Source organism: Orcinus orca, chromosome 17 (assembly GCF_937001465.1).
Source record: "Orcinus orca chromosome 17, mOrcOrc1.1, whole genome shotgun sequence".
NCBI lineage: Eukaryota > Metazoa > Chordata > Mammalia > Artiodactyla > Delphinidae > Orcinus > Orcinus orca.
In genome coordinates this window covers 11,548,082-11,556,573 of record NC_064575.1, presented here as the reverse complement: position 1 = coordinate 11,556,573, position 8,492 = coordinate 11,548,082, and positions in this window count along the sequence as shown.

The window sequence follows — 8,492 nt, the reverse complement described above, 5'->3', positions numbered from 1 at the left end:
GTGGCTTTTTACAGTGGTCTATGATCCAATTGTGCTTTCCAGGGCGCAGTCACCGGCATCTGTATGATTGTTTCTTGGACTTTTGGTGATGCTTGTTAAATAGTTGGATAAGAAAATGTTTCCACTTGACTGCAAGCAACATCATCTCTTCTCTATACTCTATTTTTTAAGTATAAAAGCAATGTATGTTCTTTTCTAATTTGGAAACACAGAGAAAAGGTTTTTTTTTTAAATCTTTTATCATCTCATCACTTCTTACATCCGCTGTTAATATCCTGGTTATAACCTCACCACTTATCTGTATGTATTGGTTCTTATGTGGCGAAGTTGGATGATTATACAAGGTATACAACTTTGTGTTCTACTTTTTTTGAAAGGTTGTGTCTTCACCTTTGTTCATTTTTAGAGTCATTTTTAACAACTTCAAGCTATTATATAAAGTGTTGGCACCATAGCTTACTTAGCCAGTAGCTGTTCCGTTTGCCCCCCACCGCCAACTCCAACACACACATTTTCTTCTGATTTTATAAACAACTTTGTAATGATCATCTCTGTGCGAAAAGAATAGCAAATTCCAAAAAATACAGTGGATCAAAAAGTATTAATATTTATAACTCTTGGGTCAGCGTGTCAAATTACTTTCCCAAAGGGTTCTGTTCTTTTATACAGACACTAGTTATGTGCAGAGTACCCAGTTAGTTTATCACACACCCTTCTTGCCTTTGGATTTTGTGATATTTTTAATGACTTCTCTGATTTAATTGATGGCTATGATAGTCCCCAGCAGAGTTCTTTTCTTCATAATTTGGTTCACTACTTGTATTTCTTCTCTGATAAACAAACTGTCTTTTTGTGATCTTTCCCACATCTCTATCAGTGTCTTAATGTTTCTCTTATGTAGTTGTGAGAGCTCATACTATTTAATATTTTGGTCTGCTATTTGCTATAAATATTTGTTTCACTTTTAAACTCATACACCCATATTTTAAATTTTTTAACCAAATATGTGTATTTTCCCTTCATTGACTTCTTTTAAAGAAGAAGTTGCTTTTAAACTTAGGAAACCTTTCTCCATGTATAAAATGGACAAATTCAATTCCATTTTCTTTCAGATTTTCTGTTTAACTCTTTATATGGAATTAGTGTCCATAATGATGTATTGCTCTAAGCTGTTTTCTCAATAGTTAGCTAATACTCTTATTTATTTGCTGAATATTTATAATGTATGGCACAGAAGTAATTCTTACATTTGAGGGTCAATCTGTTCTGTTTTATTGAGCTATCAGTTTAAGACTTACAGCTGAAATTATTGTAGCTTTACAATATACAGGCACAACCCATATGTCTCCAGAGGTAACATTTTCTTTCATTAGAATGCCTCTTGGACTGTACTACACAGACATCATTGAACATACTTATTTTTGGTACAATATTTTTTTCACCACTGGTTACATAGGAAACTTTGATGTTTTTCCATAAAACTCAATACCACATTTGAAGCAAAACTATGGATAGAATAAGACTTGAGTTAATAAATAATAATAAAAATACATAATAAGTCTTGAGTGAAATAAAATTAGTAGAATAGAGTCATATCGATATAATAATGTGTAGACCATTTTGAAAATCACACTAAGTGACAGCAACGGGGATTACATCTAGGATATTACATACAAAGCAAAAGTTTGTTAATAACCATTCAGTTTGGTGAGAAAGTGATGTTTTAAACATATTATGTACTAACCTAATGTATCTGATATACAGGTATTTTACTTTGTTCTGGTTTTATGTTAGGAAAATTAGTTGGGTGTTTTATGTTAATGTACCAACCATTTAATTTTTCCCATAAAAATAGTGGGAAATAGGCTCTCAGTCAGCACCTTTGGGGCAGTAAGTCTGATTATCAAGAACAAATTATTGACTTAACTGGGAGGTCCCTGTTCTTTATTATCTTGCAGGACCAGAACTTCCCTACCAATATTTCTCTTTTCTATAATATTTTTTCTTTTCTTTTTTAATTTTTTAAAAACTGAACCATTGAGAGTAAGCTGTCTACATGCTGCCCCCAAACCTCCAAATACTTTAGTACATAATTCCTATAAACAAAGACATTTCCCACTTAACACGCCCCCCAAAGAAAGATCAAAATTGGTAAATTAACACTGATGCACTGCTACCATCTAAGCCATTAGACTCCACCCAAATTTTGTCCGTTGTCCCCAAATTGCTATTTATAGTAAAAGAATCCAGTCCAGAATCATGTGTTATATTTTTTTGTCATGTCTCTTTAGTCTCCTTCAAACTGTAATAGTCTCTTGATGTTTCCTTGTCTTTCATGACCTTGACACTTTTGAAGAATGTCCCTCAATTGGAGTTTGCCTGATTTTTCTTATAATTGGTTTCAGCTTTTGAATTTTGGGCAGGAATGTTACAGTGTTGGTATATTTTCATTGTTTCTGCCACAGAGAAATACTAAAAGTTAGTTTATTGGTTTCATCTTCACGTTTATAAAGAAAATAAATAAATAAATTACGTAAAACTGGACAGAACTACCAGTACTTCTCCACCTTGTTCTTGGTTGACAATAAATCAAATAGAAGGTTAATATACCAGTTAGCTAGTGCTATGTAACAAGCCACTTCAAAACTTACAATTTAAAACAACAACCATTTTTTAGTTCATGATTCTTCACATTGGCAATTTAGGCTGGGTCCAACTGGGTGGGTTCTTCTGGTCCAGGCTGGGCTCAGATGATCTCAGCTGGGCTGCTCATAAGTATACAGTCAACTGGGTGGAGCCTGGGGGGGGGTCAGTTGGGATGACTCATTTCTTCAACTTCTAAACTTTCCAAGAGAAAGAACAGAAGCACATAAGCCTCTTGGGGCCTAGGCTCAGAACTAAGACATCACTTCTGCCACATCTATCAACAGAAATCAGAATGTCAGATTCAAATTTTGTAAATATAACTAACAAATTCTATGAATGGGGAGAGCAAGTGCTTTGGGTTAAATAGTGAATTCAAAATAGAAGTTGTTCTGGTTACCTATGGCTGTGTAATAAACTACCCTAAACTTAGTGACTTAAAACAACCAGTTTATTTTGCTCATGATGTTTATATATTATGAATTCTAGAAGGGTTTATTTCTGATCCGTGAGGTATCTGTGGTGGCTGAGACTGGATGATCTACCTCTAAGGTGACTCTTTCACTCATATGTGGCACATCAGTTCTCTATGACCTCTCTCTCCCCACACATGATGTCTTATCCTCCAAGGCCTCTCCAACATGGTTGGGCTTCTCACAGCATGGTGGTATCAGGATAGCCATACCTCTCAAGTGGCCGACTTCAAAGAAACAGAAAGTAAAAGTTGCCAATTTCATACACCTGAAACCAGCACAACATTGTAAGTCAACTATACTCCAATAAAAATTAAAAGAAAAAAAAAAGTTGCCTATTTCCTAAAACCTGGATTCAGAAACTGGTGCAACTTCACTTTAGCCATATTCAACTGACCAGAACAGTCACAGAATCTAACCAGATTCAAGGGGAGGGACCCAAACTCCCCACTCATCAGTGGGAGGAGTGTCAAAGAATTGGTGGCCACAGTCTGCTCTGTGGTCACAAAGTATTATATTCTTCCCACATGCAAAATGCACTATCCCCCTTCCACAGTCCCCAGAAGTCTCACCCCATTATGTCGTTAGGTTTAAATTACAGATCTCAGGGAGAGGTGCAGATAAGCCTCCTTATATTTGGTTCCTCAGGTATATATCCTCTCAATCTGAAGTCCTCCTCTGAATAAGAAAGTAAGTTTCCTTCATACACACACACACACACACACACACGTGCGTGCGCGCGCACGGACACACACATGCATACACACACACACACACACACACACACACAATACTGGGGCAGTCATGTGTAGACATGCCCTTTCAAAAATGGGGAAGACAGGGGACACAAAGCAGTTACCGTTCCATAGCAATATGACATCCAGGTAGGCACATGTTGCCAGTTTCTTGATGAAGCTCTAGACCTGCAGCCTTGGTATGATTCTCTGTGGTTCTTGGCTTTTGACCTTTGGGCTCTTGGTTCTGCCCTCTAAGACAGTCTTCATTTTCCATAAAATATAGCCTATGTTTTCTGCTGAGTAAGTTTCTCAGCCTGAGTCCTTCCTGTATTAGTTTAGGGGTCCAAAGCCCTCTTTTTAATTTGATATTGTCTCTGACCCTTTCACTCCAAGGTGGTTTAATTCCTTTAAAAACATTGTGGGATTCCTGTATATCAAACTATAATCCATTCTGTTAGATCAAAGTCTTACCCACAAATCCTTTTGAGATAGGCTTTTCTCTGCCTTTGGCCTTTTGGAAATCTGCTTAAGGATGGTCCAGTAGCCTTAAGATTACTAGAATCTATTGCTTAATAGAGAAGGATGATAAGGCACTTAAAATCTTTTGTCTAGCTGATAGGGCATCAACTTCAACGTTTCTGAGATCTTATCACAGGGATTTATGCTTGCAGCTTTGACCTGAGTCTTGCTTTTACTTTGTTTCACTGCCCTGGTTTTTACTTTTACCTGGAGGCTATTTCTTGCGCTAAAAGTATGTTCTTAGCTGGAAAGCAGATCAGAAATAGTGCTGTTTTGAAGCCAACAAGTCCTGGGTTCTATATTTTTCCTCTAAATTCTGCTAAAAGATTGAATAACATCTTTAGCTAATTTCTCCCTATCTATACTTTACTGTATGCAGATACAAGAACTATTTGGCACTCTTAACATTCTGCCTGGAAATCTACTTATTGAGATCCACTAGTTTATTAGGTACATTTTATATTTTCCAAAATACATCAGGTGACAGTTTTATTAAACCTTCTACAACCAAAAAATAGAGGTTTCCCTCTTGCCAGACCTCAATAATAACCTCCTGTCCTTCTCCATTAACACTCGTTTTCAATCTCTGCCCACTGTTCAGTCCCCAAATCAATGCCACATGTTTTCGGGTTTTGTAATGAGGGCACCTATATCTGTTCCTGTTTTCTATTGCTGCATTACAAACTACCACAAAATTAAGTATCCCAAACAACTATTTTATTTGCTCAAAATTTGGAGGTTCAGAATTTGGATGACCTCAGCTGGGCAACTTGTGTGTCTGATCTGTTTGTGGTCAGCTGGGGTCACTGGGGCTGGGTATCCACTTCCAAGCTGGCTCATATGTCTCACTCATGTCCAGCATCTCGGTGCTCCTTGGTCTCTCTCTTGGGCCACATAGTGTCTCATTCTCCAGGTCCTCTTCACAGGGCTTTGACTTCTCACAACATGGTGCTCTCAGGGTAGCCACACTTCTACCTGGAGGATGGCTTCCAAGAGTGAGTGTTCCAAATGACAGGAAGTGGAAGGCATCAACCTCCTAAGGCCTGGACCCAAAAACTGTCAGAGTGTCATCTTCACCATATTCTGTCCTTTAGAGCAGTCACAGCACCCACCTAGGTTCAAGTGGAGGAAACATAGACTCCACTTTCAGTGGGAGAAGTGCCAAAGATTTTGTGACCATCTTTAATCCACCATAGAGGTGAATCTTTTGTTCTCCTTACTTTAACAGGGCAGGGAATTCCGAACCAGAAGATAAGCCAATATGATTGAATCCCAAGTCTAGCCTCCTTAACTGGTGTGTTATCATCTTGGTGTCACTTTCCTTCCCTGATTCTGTTTCTTCATTTATAAATACAGTAGGATATGAATATTCCATAATTTAAGATTCATGGCTACATTTATATTAGGATCACCTGAAGGTTCGTAACATGAAATAATTTGTCATTTGGCTGAGGTACCCATTTAGATTATGCTTGCTGTGAGGCTGCTGTGCTTAGTCAGCTTACCAACATCCGCAGACAACTCAATAGAGCTTTGTTTTCTTCCTGATGTCACGTAAGCAATTATGTTCATGGTTTATTTAAAATTTATTTTCGTAGGGAAAATCGTTCAATAAAAAAAGATGTAGCTCTTAAACAAAAGTTTTGGATAAAAGAATAGAAGAATGCTTAATTGATTGTGTCTCTAATACTGTAATAGGAATGCGTATACCATCAAATTCAATATTCCATTTATTAATTTAAAATACATAATGCAGAGTCTACTTCTCTACTATATCTTCAACTTTGGGATTCCCAAGATCTCTACATGTATCTATTGTGAAAAACAAGAGAGTCTACTGCAATGATAATATCTATTTCACAGAGTTGCTAAAATAATAGATGAGATACTCTGTATAAAAGAAATCAGTTGGGGACTTCCCTGGTGGCACAGTGGTTGAGAGTCCACCTGCCAATGCAGGGGACACGGGTTTGAGCCCTGGTCCGGGAAGATCCCACATGCCACGGAGCAACTAAGCCCGTGTGCCACAACTACTGAGCCTGTGCTCTAGAGCCGTCAAGCCACAACTACTGATTCCATGCACCACAAGTACTGAGACCTGTGCACCTAGAGCCCGTGCGCCATAACAAGAGAAGCCACCTCAATGAGCAGCCCGCGCACCACAACGAAGAGTAGCCCCCGCTCGCCACAACTAGAGGAAGCCCGCTCACAGCAACGAAGACCTAACGCAGCCAAAAATAAATAAAATTAAATCTTTTTTTTAAAAAAAGTAATCAGTTGACTTAAAACTATTGTTTCACTAGAACGTGGGCTCCTGGGGATAAGGACCCTAGTATATTTTTATCTTTAAGTCGCTAGTACATAGCACAATACCTGACACATTTTTCTGACTACAATTGACAGAAATCCAATTCACATAAGTGCAAGCAAAAATGGGAATTCGTTGCCTCACTATATCAAAGAAAGTGTGATAAAACTGTGGGAAGAGTAGTTGGTTCAAAGGAATAGCTGGAAGTATTCCTCAAATCTACCAGGAGCTATATCTTTCATTTCTTTTCTCTTTGCAAATTGGTTACATTCATCTTCCAAGTCTTGCATCATACAACTTTCGACCTTTCTTTTACCAAGCCCAACAGTCTTGGATTTTATTTGTCAATCTTAGGTCAGGTGACAATCTCTGTAGCAATCAAATATGTTGATTTTTAAACTCCAGTTGAGGAGTTTTATAATTGGTCCACTCATAAATCAATTCACTGTGGTCAGGGGGTCATGTAAATGCATAGTGAGATTCCAAGGTAGTCACAAGGAAGAGGCAATACAAGTTTTAAGATGAAAAGAAGCTGTAGAGGTGGTTTCCTCAGCAAACAGTCCCACAAATTTCTAATAATCTTGGCATTTGATAAAAAGTTGCTTACCAAGTGTCTGTTATTTCATGTTATAGTCCAAAAATATACTCTAAATGTCATAGCTGTGTCGAGGGCCATTACGGCCTTAGCTGTGGTTGCACAATCAGACAAGACATTATCACAATTACCACATGAGTAGCTCCCTCTGCCACGGAACCTGCTACGTTGGGTTCTAATCTCTGTCTTAGCTCTGTCTCCATGCTAGGAAGTCAGCAAGCCATGGTAAAAGGTGAGGCATTGGGGATTCTTCTCTGATACGCTGGCAAGGAAAAGGTGACTGGCTTACACCGTCAGAATTTCAGTGGCCTGTCAACTAAAAACTACAAAGTTCTGGAGACTATGACCCACTGTGGGCATGGAAATGCCACTGCCATGCAAGGAAGAACTATAAACTGCAGTCCGATTCTGCTGTTTCAGCAACAAACTGTTCAACGGCCACTTACTTGAGAAACATTTTGAAACCCCTGATAACCCTGCTCTCTGGGAAGGATCCCCGCATCCATTCTCTGTGGTCACTGGCTCTGTCTTTCAGAAATATTTATTCCAGAAACACTGAGTGAGCATCTGCCAAGCCCTGAAGAACAAGCTATGCATAAATAAAGAATTTTAATGCAAAGCGATAGGTTTAATGACAGATATGCAAGGCCTTGGGGTGGGTCAAATGAGAACATCTAATCATCCTGGAAGACAGCACTGACTTCGTTGAGGTGGCACTTGAATTAAGCAACCAGTAGGTGTTAACCAGGCAAACAGGAAGGGAGGGGATTCTAGCAAAATATGAATAAAGGGAAGCATCATGGTATGAGCAAGAAACTCGAAATATTTGGGTGTTCCTGAAGTGTAAAACAAAAGGAAGTGAGTGACAAGAAATGAGGCTGCGGAAGAAAATGGGAGCCACGTAATGAAGAGCCTTGGTTACCATGTTAAACGAGCTTAAATTTCAGCTTGGAGTGGGAAGCCTTTGGAGCCGTTCAGTGGGGCAATAGAACAGTCTCATTTACATTTATAGTGATCAACCTGGTTGGTGTCTGGAGGATGGATACGGCAGTTCCTAATGATGACTGACACCAGGTTTGATTTGTTTCACGGTAATTCATGTGGTGTCATGGCCACATAGAGAGCAACACCTGTAAGGGGTTATATTCTGGAATCAGCCCAGTAGCCAGTGTACTTAAATGTAATTCCAAATTTATTCCTTAAATAATCCCAAAGAG